The sequence below is a fragment of the Balearica regulorum genome, chromosome 5, assembly GCF_011004875.1.
Source record: "Balearica regulorum gibbericeps isolate bBalReg1 chromosome 5, bBalReg1.pri, whole genome shotgun sequence".
NCBI classification, from domain to species: Eukaryota; Metazoa; Chordata; class Aves; order Gruiformes; family Gruidae; genus Balearica; species Balearica regulorum.
In genome coordinates, this window is record NC_046188.1 from 20,833,877 (window position 1) to 20,848,289 (window position 14,413).

General features: G+C 38.7%; 1 long non-coding RNA gene across 3 annotated transcripts in view; it reads left to right on the forward strand.

Moving 5' to 3' along the window:
- Window positions 1-589: 589 nt before the first annotated feature.
- Window positions 590-14,413, forward strand: part of LOC142601906 (uncharacterized) — a 108,260-nt gene continuing 94,436 nt past the window's right edge. For all 3 annotated transcript variants that reach the window (XR_012835479.1, XR_012835478.1, XR_012835477.1), the window contains exons 1-2: window positions 590-691; window positions 14,046-14,130. This is a non-coding gene — a long non-coding RNA (uncharacterized LOC142601906). The remainder of the gene's footprint in view (window positions 692-14,045; window positions 14,131-14,413) is intronic.

Genomic DNA, 14,413 nt, shown 5'->3' on the forward strand with positions numbered 1-14,413 from the left:
AAAATCAGCCTTCTTCAGGTACCTAAAGTTGTAAAAACAAACCAAAAGAAATGAAGAATGTAAATCCATATGTGTTGATAATGTAGGTCTTCATCTTTTGCTTTATGAAATAAGAAATATAGTAGTGAAAATGTAAAGTTATTGTTTCTAAAACAGAGCAGTTTTGGTTTATAAGGTTAAAAGGGAAAAAAAGGCTTTACAATTACATTATACTGAAAGCTTGGTTGTTAGTTGTTAGTTGTTGCTGGGGGTTTTGTTGTTTTGTTTGGGGTTGTTTGAGTTTTTGGGGTGTGGTTTTTGTGTGTGTGTGTGTGTGTGCGTGCTTTGGTGTTTGGGGTTTGTTTGTTTGTTTGTTTGTTTGTTTGTTGGAATTTTTTTAGTGTTATTTAGATATTCCAAAAGAACTCAAAATGGATTGCTTCTCTAGTGTTATGAAATTGGTAAGCATCAACAGATAAAGATGATAACAACCAATTCTTCCAGGAACTTCCTCCACCTTTGTTACTGTTAAATCAACACATTCCAAACTGATGAGATTATTTCCCTCTGAATCCATAACACTGTTTTCTGATGCAGATCAACCACCTACCAATGCTTTTTCCCTCTTGTTTTTCAGTACAGAGAGGAGAGCTGGACTGAATTAACAATAACTTTATGCCTCAACGGATTCTGCATACCAGTCTATTGTAATGTAAGTATTTCTCCTTCATGCTATTTATTCCATATAGAGTGTGCTGTTAGAGATAAAGAGCTTTATTATGGCACTGAGCTTGGTTAGGTTTAGGGATCAGCCTGGACAGGGTTGACAGGAATATCAGCAGCTTCGGAAGCATAAGATAAACAGTCAAATTTTTTTCTAGAAAGCCTCTAAGCAATTATGGTTACTGTGTATAGCCTTTATTAATACCTTTTCTACAGAGACCACACATATATTTGGCACATTGCAGAGTGTGTAGGGGGAAGGGAGTCCAGCCTTTTTAGAATATATGTAGCTTTCTACTTTAGCTTTTTAGAGTTATAAAGTGCAGGAAGAAAGGAATCAATGACAAAAACAAAGATAGGAAATGATTCTACGGGAATCATCCACAGGAATCACCTGATAATGACCATCCGTATTCAAGTTTAGCTGACTGGTGGGATGAGAATCTGGTGGTATTTTAATGTTATTTCTTAACACTGGTATTGTCAGGAATATTAAAACATCTGTCACTGATTTCATGTAGCACTCAAGGTAACTCTGGGAAAAATCAGATACAGGGATCAAATGAATAATTGATATTGGTTTAGCACAGAGAACAATCCCAGCAGTTGACTGTTGAACAAGTTCAATTTATCTATAGCTCCCTGTACCTTGTAATACAAACTGGTAACCAAGATTTGTTCAAATCAGATCTCACTGAAAAAGACACCTGGCAAATGACTGAAATGAGCCATACTCATTACAAATCAAAGTTACATAGAATGTTTATGGAAAGCAGTGTTTTAAAGACAACAAGGTAGCTTTCTGTGCTTTGTCATCTAGATAAAACCCTTTCTAATATGTTATGGATAACGGCAACTAGATTATTTTAATGACCGTCTCTCTAGAGTTTACGTTCTTTTGCAAAACCAGCTCTAATTTTGATTAAGACAAAGCTATTATTCTAGATGGCCCAAAACATTTAAGGTGATATAAGAGAAAAAAACTTGGAACCATCATTAATTCTGACATCCGATTGCATTACAATTTATTCCTTACTTTCTAGCCTTGAATGATTTATAATTTTGTTCTCCTATCTAAAGAGGGAATACATAATTCTTTTTGAGGCTCTGTTCTTTCAATTAGCCTTTGGTGATAGTTTCAAATTTAAAAGGTGTTTGTTCATTTTCAGAGAAATTGCTCCTGCTGCTTAAAGAAAAACGGAGAAAGAAAGGATGCGATGAGGGTGCCTGCAGCTATTGCAGCCTCCTGTTGGCTTGTTTGACAAGATCTTACTGGTGCAGATGGGAAATAGGCTATTGCAGAGATGGATATTAGTACAAGAACCAGAGAAGAAATACATCTCATACTGAGCCTGATCAAAGATCAAGAGTATAGGTATGAAACAAGAATAGCCTTTAAAAATAATCATGCCAGTCTGGTTCTTACAAAACACACAGAAAAAAAGAAAGACATCTCACACTGGGCCTGATCTAAGATAAAGAATGTAAATATAAAGCAAGAATTGCCTTTAAAAAGCTATGTGTACCAAGACAGTCTGGTCCTTACAAAACCAAAAAACATTGGAAATTGATTTTTTTTTTTTAAATCCAAATGAAACTAAAACTTCAAGATATTAATGAAATAAGTCTGGAGAATCTTCAAGCTGCAGAAAGAACTGGCAAATTAAATTACAAGTAGAATAAAGTTTCATGGTTCATGCCACATGTCATTAAGAGGCTGGTGGTGCAATGCGTACTTAAACAACACTAAGAAGCTGTACAAGATGAAAATCACTGCCTGCATAACAATGGCCAACTCCTGCTAAAACTCCTTTGAGGGTAATTGACAATTATCTAAATAAAAAAAGTTGAAAGAATTTATAATAAATGAAGTCATGCTGTCAATATTTTAAAAAGTGAAAAGTATTCTGAAGATTCCTAGGGGCAGGATGACACTAACGGTTGGCTGTCATTTCTGCTAAACCCTGTTGGAGAACACAGGTAATGCTAAGCATCAAAGGAGTTTCTAACCAGAAGAGCTATCTTTTTTAATGACTCAGTTTCTTAGCAATTAAAATATATTTTCTGATATTCTATTTTCTGGGCAATGTGGTTGAACTTTGTGGGTAATTTTAGACAAGCTTCTGATAGACAAATATTATTGTTTCCATAGACAGCTGTTATATATATTGGATCCTTTTAGTGATCCTCACCACAGATACCAGCATCTGTACTTAAATGAGGAATAAATTCCTTCTTACATCTAGCCTTCTACAGAGACCTGTGTCTACTGAAGTCTTCTCAATGACCTATATTTTATAGTGGTATAACTTAGAAACAATTAGTTAACATCATTTGAACCTGCCATTTTTTATTCTCAGAGCTAGAGGACCTATTTGTAGAAGAGATGCAAATAATCACAAATCTCTGTAAAACATAGGAGTAAATATGTGTTTCCCATTCCTTTTGGGAGGGCTATCTTTATGGCATGAAATACAACTCCTTCTTCTATCTCATTTTGTCAAGTTGTTTTGGGTCAGGGCTTGTACTGCATCAGAAAACAGCATGATGGAGAAGAGGGAGAGAAACAGACATGAAATAAAGTTTTCATGTGGCGTCTCCTTGATGCATTTATGCAAGTGAATAAATGAAATATTTGCAAACTGGTGATTCATGAGCACTTTTGAAGTAAGAAAACTCTTTATAAAGTAATTTGTTGCACTGCACTTTCTTATTCCAGAAAGTCAACTTTCTTAAGATCTGTATCTTGGTCTTCATTTCCTTCTATACTAGTGTGGTAAAAATATTTTTTTTATCAGCTCTTAGAGAGAAAGAAAAAAGGAGATCTTAAAAATTTCAGTAGGTTCACAGAGAAAAGGAGAAGCTGAAAGTCTTTTTACACTAACGAAACTCAGGGAGTTCAGGTCAGTGCAGAAAGCAGTTTGGAATGGGAATTGAAATAGTTTTGAAGAAAGTCCTATCCTTCTTTCTTTTAAAGGTGTTATTGTTACTATATTTGGTCTGAAATACATTGATCAGATGCTTGTTAGTCTATGAGTTGTTTGGTGAGTGACAGCAAGCTCTTTTCAAAGTGCATTGTCTTTCCTGAGAGTACATAGATTATTTTTTAACCTCTCTCTTTCCTGTTTTCCTGTCATTTGCTTAATAAACGTTGAAGCAGTACTTATGATCTGTAGTCTGTACCACTAACTTCTTTACCAAAGTGAACAGTCTTTTCTTTTACTGAATTATTTTAGAATGGAGCAGTTTAGGCCTATGCGAGAATTTCTAAAGGGGACGGGCAGACCCATTATCTTCAGGAATTTCCAAAATTCTTTTCAACCAGCTGCTTTCTCAGTAGATGAGAGAAGCTGGGTTTTGGCAAGAATGTCAGGTATTTTCTATAACTGATATGAAGACCCTTTCTCTAGTAAATTTGTAAGATGTGTAAATCTGGAATTATTAAACAACCCTTCGTTTTGTCCTACAGATATTATTTCCATTCTTTCAATTCTTTCAATTTCTTTTAATTAAAATTTGAGAATTTCCCATGGACAATGCCAACTAGCAAGGCATTAAATATCCTTAGGAAACAGCGTGAAAAGAAAGACTCCAAGATTTACTTCTGTCTTTTAATAACAGTGGTGAGTAAGGATCTGGTTTTATTTCTGGAAACAGCACAGAAAGATACAGGGATAGCTAAGCAATGCTGAGAGCTATGCTAACTTGAATTGCCTTGCTTTTATCAGTGGATAAAAGTGTACATGAAAATGGTAATTTCAAATCAGAGAAATCTGCATTTCTGTTTCCCAGTGTTGATATTTGATTCTAGTTTTAATATTTAATTATTTCTTAATATTTAATAATTATGGTCACTGTTCAAGGACACTCTATTGTCCATAATTCACTTCATTTTGATGATTATTCCTCTAGTGGTCTTCAGAATTTGAAAATCACAGCAATTACCATACTAACAATTTAAAGATTTCAAATTTAAATAGAGTTATGAGAGAAGTATTTGAAACTTGTTGCTTAATGGTAATGGATTCAGAGCTAATATTAGATTAAGTAAGCATAGTGAACACTTTTCCATCTGGTAATGCAAAAAGTGTTAGTATTTTTTCAATAACAGGTAAAATAGCTTCTATAGCTATATTTATATGTACCAGAGTTCAAGGAAGTACGAATCTCTGTACACACTGTACCAGTAGTTCAGGGCAACTGACTATGGAAAGATGCATTAACTTCTGGAAGATTTTTTTGCCAGAAATGTTGAATATTAATTAAGAGAAAAATACAGTGCTAGAGGCAGTGAAAGGATAGCCATTTAGTTATTGTTCATCATGGTCTTTCTGAAAGTGAGGTGTGAAGATTTACTATCTGGCAGGAGAACTGCAGCTGCTAAGAAGCCACGCTGTGGAAGTTTGCAGAAAGAGACCGAAGCTCCAGCACTTTGCCTGCAATCAGAGAGCCCAGATCAAAGACCTTGAGAGAACAAGAAAAGAATTGGTTCTGTGCTGCCAATAAGGTGGGCCAGACAGGAACGACAGTAGGCAACTGACAGTGCCTGTCTGAAATGAAGTGGTAGGTTTATAACTACCTTAGTAAAAAATCTAAACAGAAATAAAGAAATGTAAATGTTCCCATAACAGGAGGAAGGTTACATTTACCCTTGTTGTTTGTTTACAAATAACTCTGACTCGTGCTTCATATGCTCCTTTTCTGTCTTCCTTTCAACACTGAATATTTACTGAGCCTCCCCATCTGCAAATCTGTATCATTTTGAAATACTTTCATTCAGTTTTTGTTTGTGTTAGAATTTGGTTAGAACCACTGAATGAACTCATTCAACTTTTGTCTTTCAAAAATTTGATGCAGTTCTAAAACAATACCAGAATCTGCAATGGTCTTGTCCTTGATTTTCCTAGTGTGGTGGGTTGACCCTGGCTGAGGGCCAGGTGCCCACCAGAGCCACTCTATCACTCCCCTCCTTCATTAGACAGGGGAGAAAAGGTACAATGAAAACAAAAAACTTGTGGGTCGAGATAAGGACAGGGAGAGATCATTCTCTAATTATCATCACGAGCAAAACAGACCGAACTTAGAGAGGGAATTCATCTTATTTATTACTAAGCAAAACAGAGTAGAGGAATGAGAAATAAAACCAAATCTTAAAACACCTCCCCCCACCCCTCCCATCTTCCCGGGCTCAACTTCACTCCCGGCTTCAACCTCCGCCCCCCGCAGCGGCACAGGGGGACGGGGAGTGGGGGTTACGGTCAGTTCCTCACGCGGTGTTTCTGCCGCTTCTTCCTCCTCAGGGGGAGGACTCATTGTTCCCCCGCTCCAGCGTGGGGTCCCTCTCACGGGAGACAGTCCTTCACGACCTTCTCCAACATGAGTCTCCTCCACGGGGTACAGACCTTCAGGAGCAAACTGCTCCAGCGTGGGTCCCCCGCGGGGTCACAAGTCCTGTCAGCAAACCTGCTCTGGCGTGGGCTCCTCTCTCCACGGATCCACAGGTCCTGCCAGGAGCTTGCTCCAGCGTGGGCTTCCCACGGGGCCACAGCCTCCTTCAGGTGTCTCCACCTGCTCCGGCGTGGGGTCCTCCACGGGCTGCAGGTGGAATCGCTACACCCCCTCATCCTCCCTCCATGGGCTGCAGGGGGACAGCCTGCTTCACCGTGGTCTTCACCACGGGCTGCAGGGGGATCTTGCTCCGGCGCCTGGAGCACCTCCTCCCCCTCCTTCTTCACTGACCTTGGTGTCTGCAGATGTTCTTACATCTTCTCACTCCTCTCTCTGGCTGCAAAAGCGCTCTCTAACTGTTTTTGTCTTTCTTAAATATGTTATCACAGAGGCGCTGATTGGCTTGGCCTTGGCCAGCGGCGGGTCCGTCTTGGAGCTGGCTGGCATTGGCTCTATCAGACACAGGGGAAGCTTCTAGCAGCTTCTCACAGAAGCCACCCCTGTAGCCCCCCGCTACCAAAACCTTGCCACGCAAAACCAACACCCCTAGTATCTAAGAAACGAAAATTTAGGCAAAACAAAATCACTTGGTGGGACCTAAACAATTCATCAATTTCTTTGTAATTCCAAAGAAGCACAGGAGGGAAACAATAACAAGGGAATAAAATGCAGCATCTAAGTGATGGGGGCCAGGGGAGGGGGCATGAGGAAATGGGGGAAACCAATTAAGAAAAAAGCTAGTGGTTTTCTCTTTAAGAATAAATTTATGCATGCCCAAACACACACTCACAAAACCACAAAATATTTGAGGAAAAGAGGACAAAAGTAATTTTTTAATTTTGCCTATTTCCAACAGAGAAGAGACAGAAATGTCAGGAATTAAAAAAACAACCAACCAAAAAAAACCAAAAACAACACTTAATTTGCCCCCAAATGAAGAAAACCAAATCAAACCAAACCAAACCAAACCAAAACAAAGAAATAAGAATCATAGAATCATAGAATGGGTTGGGTTGGAAGGGACCTCAAAGATCATCTAGTTCCAACCCACCTGCCATGGGCAGGGACACCCTCCACTAGACCAGGTTGCCCAAAGCCCTATCCAACCTGGTCTTAAACACTTCCAGGGAGGGGGCATCCACAACCTCCCTGGGCAACCTGTTCCAGTGCCTCACCTCTCTAACAGGAAAGCATTTCTTTCTAACATCTGATCTAAATCGACCATCCTTCAGCTTGAACCCATTACCCCTTGTCCTGTCACTACACTCCCTGATAAACAGTCCCTCACCATCTTTCCTGTAGGCCCCTTCAGGTACTGGTAAGCCGCAATTAGATCTCTCTGTAGCCTTCTTTTCTCCAGGCTGAACAATCCCAACTCTCTCAGCCTGTCCTCATAGGAGAGGTGCTCCAGCCCTCTGATCAGCTTTGTGGCCCTCCTCTGGACTCTCTCCAACAGCTCACTGTCTCTCCTGTACTGGGGCCCCCAGAGCTGGACGCAGTACTCCAGGTGGGGTCTCACAAGAGCGGAGTAGAGGGCCAGGATCACCTCCCTCGACCTGCTGGTCATGCTTCTTTTGATGCAGCCCAGGACACGGTTGGCTTTCTGGGCTGCAAGCGCACACTGCCGGCTCATGTTGAGCTTCTCATCAATCAATACCCCCAAGCCCTTCTCCTCGGGGCTGCTTTCAATCCATTCCTCACCCAGCCTATAGTCGTGCTTGGGATTGCGCCGACCCACGTGCAGGACCTTTCACTTGACCTTGTTGAACTAAATAAGAGCTTGTGCAACCTTTCGCTTTAGCCAGATGAACTATATTTAGCTAGTCCAAAAGAAAGTTTCTTTTTTTTTTTTTTTTTTCCTGGATAGAAGCAAATGTCAGACTGGTGTGTGTTGGTAGAGCAAAATGCAGCTGAGGCACGGTTAAGGGGCTTTATTGTCCTGCAATTGGTAAACCAAAACCAAAACCAAAACCAAAACCAAAAACAAAAAAGAAGGAGCTCTCAGTTTTCATTAGGATTTCCAATTGTTCAGCAGTCAAAAAGAAAAAGAGCTTGGTACTTGGCCTTCACACCTGTATTGCTGGGAGCTTCTGGTTCAGCATTCTCAGTGTAATGCCAGTGGCTGAAGAGCAACATAAGCACAGCTGTGTGTACGTGAATGTGAGAGCCAAGTTGATTCCACTGTTAGCTCATTGACATTAAATCATTTTAGACACTAGTACATTTTGAAATTATTCATTTAAATTGTGATAGATTGCTCAGTTTATATCCAGGGAAGCGATAAAGAGGAAGCCTACATTCACCTCTCGGTAATGCAGACGCTCCCAATATTGTGCCTCAATGATAATAGGAATACTATCTTTTATGGCTTTTTTGATACTTAAAGACCATTAGAGCTCGACAGCATGCTATGCACTGGTAAACATTGTTTGACTGATGAGTCCACTTTTTTGAGAGAGTGACTGTAGTACTATGAAATCAGGTAATAAGGAGTTCAGGCACTACAGGTTTGCACTTAACTGCAGTTTATTATATTCTAGGAGTGATTCAATAGAGTTGAAAAGATACCGTATAATTCAAGTGCTTCCCTTTCAGCACACAGTCACTGCTACAAACAGCATCTTTTTGCAGAGATAAAAAAATGAGAATTTGGAAGAGACCTTTGGAGGTCAGGTAGTCAGACCTCCTACTCAAACTAGTGCTAGCTTCAAATTTAGACCACCTTGCTCAGGTTCTCCAGCCAAATTTTGCGGATCTCCAAGGAGGAAGATTTCATAATTCCTCTGGACTACCCTTTCCAGTGCTTAACCACTCTCATTGTAAAGATTTTTATTCTTACGTTCAAAAGATTTTCATCTGACTAAAGGATAATCAAATTAAACAGAAATACTCAGTGAGAGTCAGAGGAACAATGACAGGGTGGGAATAACCCCTGGGTCTTACAGCCCACCAAAGCTGGCTTTAGCTGTCTGGGAATGAGAAATCCTCTGCCTCCAGATATCCACCAGATTCAGCTACATGTAAGTTTCCATTATTGTAACTGATGACAGTTTCCTCTTGTCCTTTCACTGTGCACCTCTCTTGTCCTGTCACTTCCCAGGAAAATGTTTCTTCCTTTCCTTCTTTACAACTTCTCTGTAGTATTGTTGTCTTCTCCTGCTTAAACAAATCCAGTACACTTAGCTCCTAAACATGGTAATGATCCTCCACTTGATTGTCTCTAGTTTGACAATATTTCTGTTGTACTTGGGGAAGGCCCTCTTGCATGCTGAATAGCGGGGAACAGGCACTTCCCTCAACTTAGTAAAATTCTGCAAACACAGTTCCGTGTGCCGTTAGCAAGTGTGTACTGCTGGCTTTTGCTCAGCTTGCTGTTCACCAGGACTCCTTGACCCTTTTCTGCAGAGCAGTTCCCTGTCCAACCGTTCTCCAGCCTGTACTCACGCTGGGAGCCATTCTGTCCCAGGTGTAGGGCTTTGCATCTGATTAACTTCATGCTCAATGGAAGACTAAGCAGAAGCACCAGTGTGGAAGGCAATCAGCAAGCCTTTTAGGACAGCAGCTGTCATTGTCAGATGACTGTCCCTAGCTTCTATAACAGAAGAGTGTACTTGACTACAATTACTTGTGGTTTCCTCTCCTGTGGCACCAGGGCTGATTCATGAGATAGGTGTGGCTCTCCCAGACACTTGCCCTGCCAGAACTTGATCTGTCACTCATGTTGCCAGAGCCCTATAATTTTCCCACATCTGTAGGTGGAGAAACAGTCTTCCAGTAGCCAGAAGCTACCATCTTTCAGCTTCCACCATTGAGGAAATCCACCTATCTTGACTGCAGCTTCTGGTAGTCCCTGTTCTTGTGGGTGGTGGAGCTTGGATTCCTCCTCTCCCTCTGCCGCTCCGAGTCTTTGCAAAAAAACTTTTGATCTTCCATTCATTCCCCTTATGCTATGCAGTGTGCTCACCACATCCCCCACCTGGTAACTCAGTGATTCAACTGCAGCACACACCTACCGCTGATGAGGCTGTCATCGCCACCAGCTACAGCCTCAGGGAAGAGCTGTGAAATCAAATTGCTACTGAGTAATCAAATAGTCACTGCTTAACTAGGGTCTCTTCCCACCAATGTAACCTTCCAACTCTTAAGTAGCTTTTGTGGGTTTTTTTCCCCAAGTATAGTGAGATGCACCACATATAGGACACTCTAGCATATAAATGCATCATTAAACTGAGTAGAGATATTCCTAGCTGTTTCCAAACACATACACAGAGAGTGAATATTTCCCTTCCACACATGCCGGCTTCTGGGGTTTGGATTTTAGTGTGTCTCTGTACAGTGTCTAGCCCTCTCATGCTTCTGTCTTAGATCTGAACTTCAAGGTGTGAAGCATGTGTTTCTGAGTGCTGCTAATTGCTGCCTTTTAACACTGATACATGACATCATCATCATTTAAAAATATGGTGGAGAATAAGTAACAGAATCTGTAGATGATAACAAGCCAGCTTTAACATTTAGCTGATGAGTCTTTGAGTATGTTTCCCATCAGGGTAAGTCTCTAAACGAAGATCTGCACGATGTCATTTCTGGTGAAGGAAAAGGCAGCAGCTGCATTTAATTAAAAATTCATAATAGCTTTGATTGTAAACATTCTCTATTTTACTTGGTTGTATCTTTTGCCCCCAGGGCACTTGACCAAATCTGAATTTGTTTGGAAAGACTGAATGCAAATTGTCCAACCATTTTTACACATGATGAGGATTAAAAATATATCATTTTTTGTTATAAAAATATTAGTCTATTATAAAAATATTTTCTTGAACAGCTATATAGCTGGGAAAGCTGTTAATAGAAAGTTGAGATTTTATTTGGCATCTGAGCAGTCTATGTTGAGGACACATGGCTGTCTCTGTTCCAATATTAATTACCCTGAATTAGGACTGAAAAAATGAGGTCTGCATGTAAACATCCATTCCTCACAAAAAATTTATTCCACATTTATAAAGTTTTACCTAAAGACTGGTTGTGTTTTATATCCAGGTATAAATTAGCTTGAAAAGTGGAAGTTATACAGAGAGTAGGCTGGGCTGAATAAATGCTAGTTGCTTGGGATAAGGAGACCCTGAGAAACAGGAAAGTTTGGTGGATATAAACTACGTGACATTCCATCCTTACAGTCACAAAAAGCTAAAAACAATCTTGTTGATAATTTAGTTATGTAAACAGATTGTAAAACTCAATATGCGGTTCAATTAAGTACTCAACAGTCAGAAATTGTCCTTGTTAACAATGTACATGCTATCTGTAAAGAAGTCTTCTATGCTCCTCTTGATCCCAAAGAGAGGACCCAGCACACGGTCTTTCCATCTTTTTTTATGGCTTATTCTATCACTAGGTGAAATATCATTATCTTTGCAAACACCCACCCTCTCCAATAAAATGAAGACGCTTCTCCGAAAAGAAGGATATTTGATATTCATCGTGATTTTTAATGTCCTTCTATCTAAAATTTACTTAATCCACCATAATAAGGCAGAAATAAACATGAGGAAAAAAAAAAAGAATTTTATGCCTCGTGTTATGAGTTTGTATTTTTCATCCATTTTATATCTTCTCTTCACCATCCTCCATCTTCTGAGTCCCCTCCTTCTTGGTCTTTGCTCAATAACGTTCCAGCCTATACGATGGAAGTCTCTCTTGAACAGAATGTGCAATAAAGGTGTAATAAATTTACATTAACAAAACCCAGTAAATCAGAGGCGACAAGTCAAGGTCCAGAACTTGGAGATGAGTGTTTACTGTACGTACCCTTGCACAGTGTGGATGTAACACTCAGCAACACTTAAAAGAAATCATTTCTCATTCAAAATTCATTATATTGTAACTGCAGATTTAGTAACATACTGGCAGTTTCTATTGATTAACCCAGGGATATTGTGGAAACTTGAAGCATACTGAAAGTGCTTTTAAAAGGAGATACTGATTTTATCTGGGAAGAATGGTACACAAGCCTGCTAAAATGAGGTGAGCAGTGTAATTCTTTTAGAGTAGTAAGAGATGACTAGCTGTAAGTTTTTGTATTGTACATGCTCTTCTATGAAAATTGTTTATATTTCAAAACCAACCATTTAACTCCCTTATGGCAGGTTAGGATAATAAAAATTGGTTTTTGCATTGATGGAGGCAAAAAAAGAGAAAGAGTAGACATACATGCTTTTGATTGAACAACTAGAACTTGAGGAGAGCCCCATAAATTCAGGAGAAAGACAACTTGTGATTATAGCACATTGTCAAGCATATACTGCTTATGATTCATCTTGAATTTGCCTCATACTTACTAATTTCTGAGTCTTTAAAATATATGGATTCAAGTAAATATGTGGTGACTTATTGCACTTCCAGGAACATGTATGTTGTTGCATTACTGCATTTGATAGCTTGCAAAATAATCTGATATTTGGAGAGAAATTCTGTTATGATTCTACCATAGGAATTCTCTAAAGAAATTTTTTATGATATGAGGGTGTTAAGACACTGGAACAAGTTGTCCAGAGAAGTTGTGGATGCCCCATCATTGGAAGTGTTCAAGGCCAGGTTGGATAGGGCTTTGAGGAACCTGATGTACTGAAAGATGTCCCTGCTTATGGCAGGGAGGTTGGCCTAGATGATCTTTGATGGTCTTTTCCAATGCAAACCATTCTAGGATTTTGATTCTATTTTGCAACTTGCTTTAGAAATTATTTTTTTCTATCTCATTATCTGGTTTGTTTCAGTAATAGATTTTTTCAGTAATAGATTTTCTTGAAACTACTTAAACCCAAGAAACTTGAGAATCATTTTATGGAATAAGGACTTGAGCCATCACGATGATGATTTATCTTCATGTAATATATTGCAATATCCATCTCTGCTTTTGTTATGAAGCTGAAGTTTCCATAAATTATGAGAAATGGTCTCATTTCAGTTACTGAGAATATGCTAATGAAATTCAGCAGGTGAAAATTTATACCAACATTGGGCATGTTCAAATGGACCACTGTCTTTAGCAATGTTATTTGTGTCACTAGTGAAATCACTATATGAGTAAAGTCTTTCCTATATATTTTTCATATATGCATATATAGAGATAGATTTATGTATATAAATATACCCACAAAGAAGAAAAAATCCCCCTTCAAATCAAGGTCAATCTCTATAGACAAATTACCTCATATCATAAAAGAATCTTCAGTTATTTGCATTTACAGTGTTTAAAAAATTTAACATGAATTTTCTTTTTTTAAATAAACATGTCCTTGAAAGTTAAAGATGAGGACTTAATTTTTTGGCCTGTCTGGTTTTCTTTAACTAGTTTCCTCCCTCCACCTATTGTCTTCTTAATGTCATTTCACAATTTCATGCCTCTGGAATGTCAGCAAGAGTAATAAAACAGCAATTTAAGAACATGTTAAAAGCCAGTCTAAATGGCACCAGTCTTCTGAAGCTATTAAATACAGAACTCACAGCAAGTCCTCATTTTAGACAGCTCTGAAACGTCCATGCTTAAGAAGAATTTTGTTTTGGCTCAGGGGATAATCTGTAAAATGAGGGGCCAATTCAGAGCTCACAGATTAATATCTTCTCATAGCAGATTACAGAGTTCATTTTTTTATGTTCTTTTAAAGAATGCTCTCCCCTTTACTACTCTTCCTCTCCACCCTGATATTTTATAGCACAGCTGTTGGATGTATTTTATAATTTAAAAGTAAATATTATTACTGAAGAAGGAGAAATCTCACATGGTTCAGAGTCCTGGCATAACATGCAAAGGTACATGTTCTGATTTCAGTTTTTGGATCTGCCTAACTGGTTTCCCAGCCTTGGAAGACTGATATTTTTTTATTTTATTTTATTTTTAGTATCTGGAAGGAGGAGTGAAATGATAAGAAGAAAAAAACAAGAGAAGGAAGGTTATAATTAGGAACTTTCATTACTGAGAATCAGGTGAGGCAAAAAATTAGTCAAGAAATAAAGTTGTTAATGTGTCTCACTCCTCCCTCCACTTTGAGGCTTTCAGCTGACTAAGATTACTAAAAAATCTTTCTTTTCTGAATAATTTGGTGAAATATTATTTCTCTGAATAAAGGAAAAGCCATCCCTGAAAATAGATAGTCTATCATAATTTTTTATTTTTTTTATTTTTTTTTTATTTTTTTTTTTTTGGTGGTTACATCTGTAAAATCATTGACATTTACACTAGAGTGTGCTGAAAGAAACCAGCTCCTGA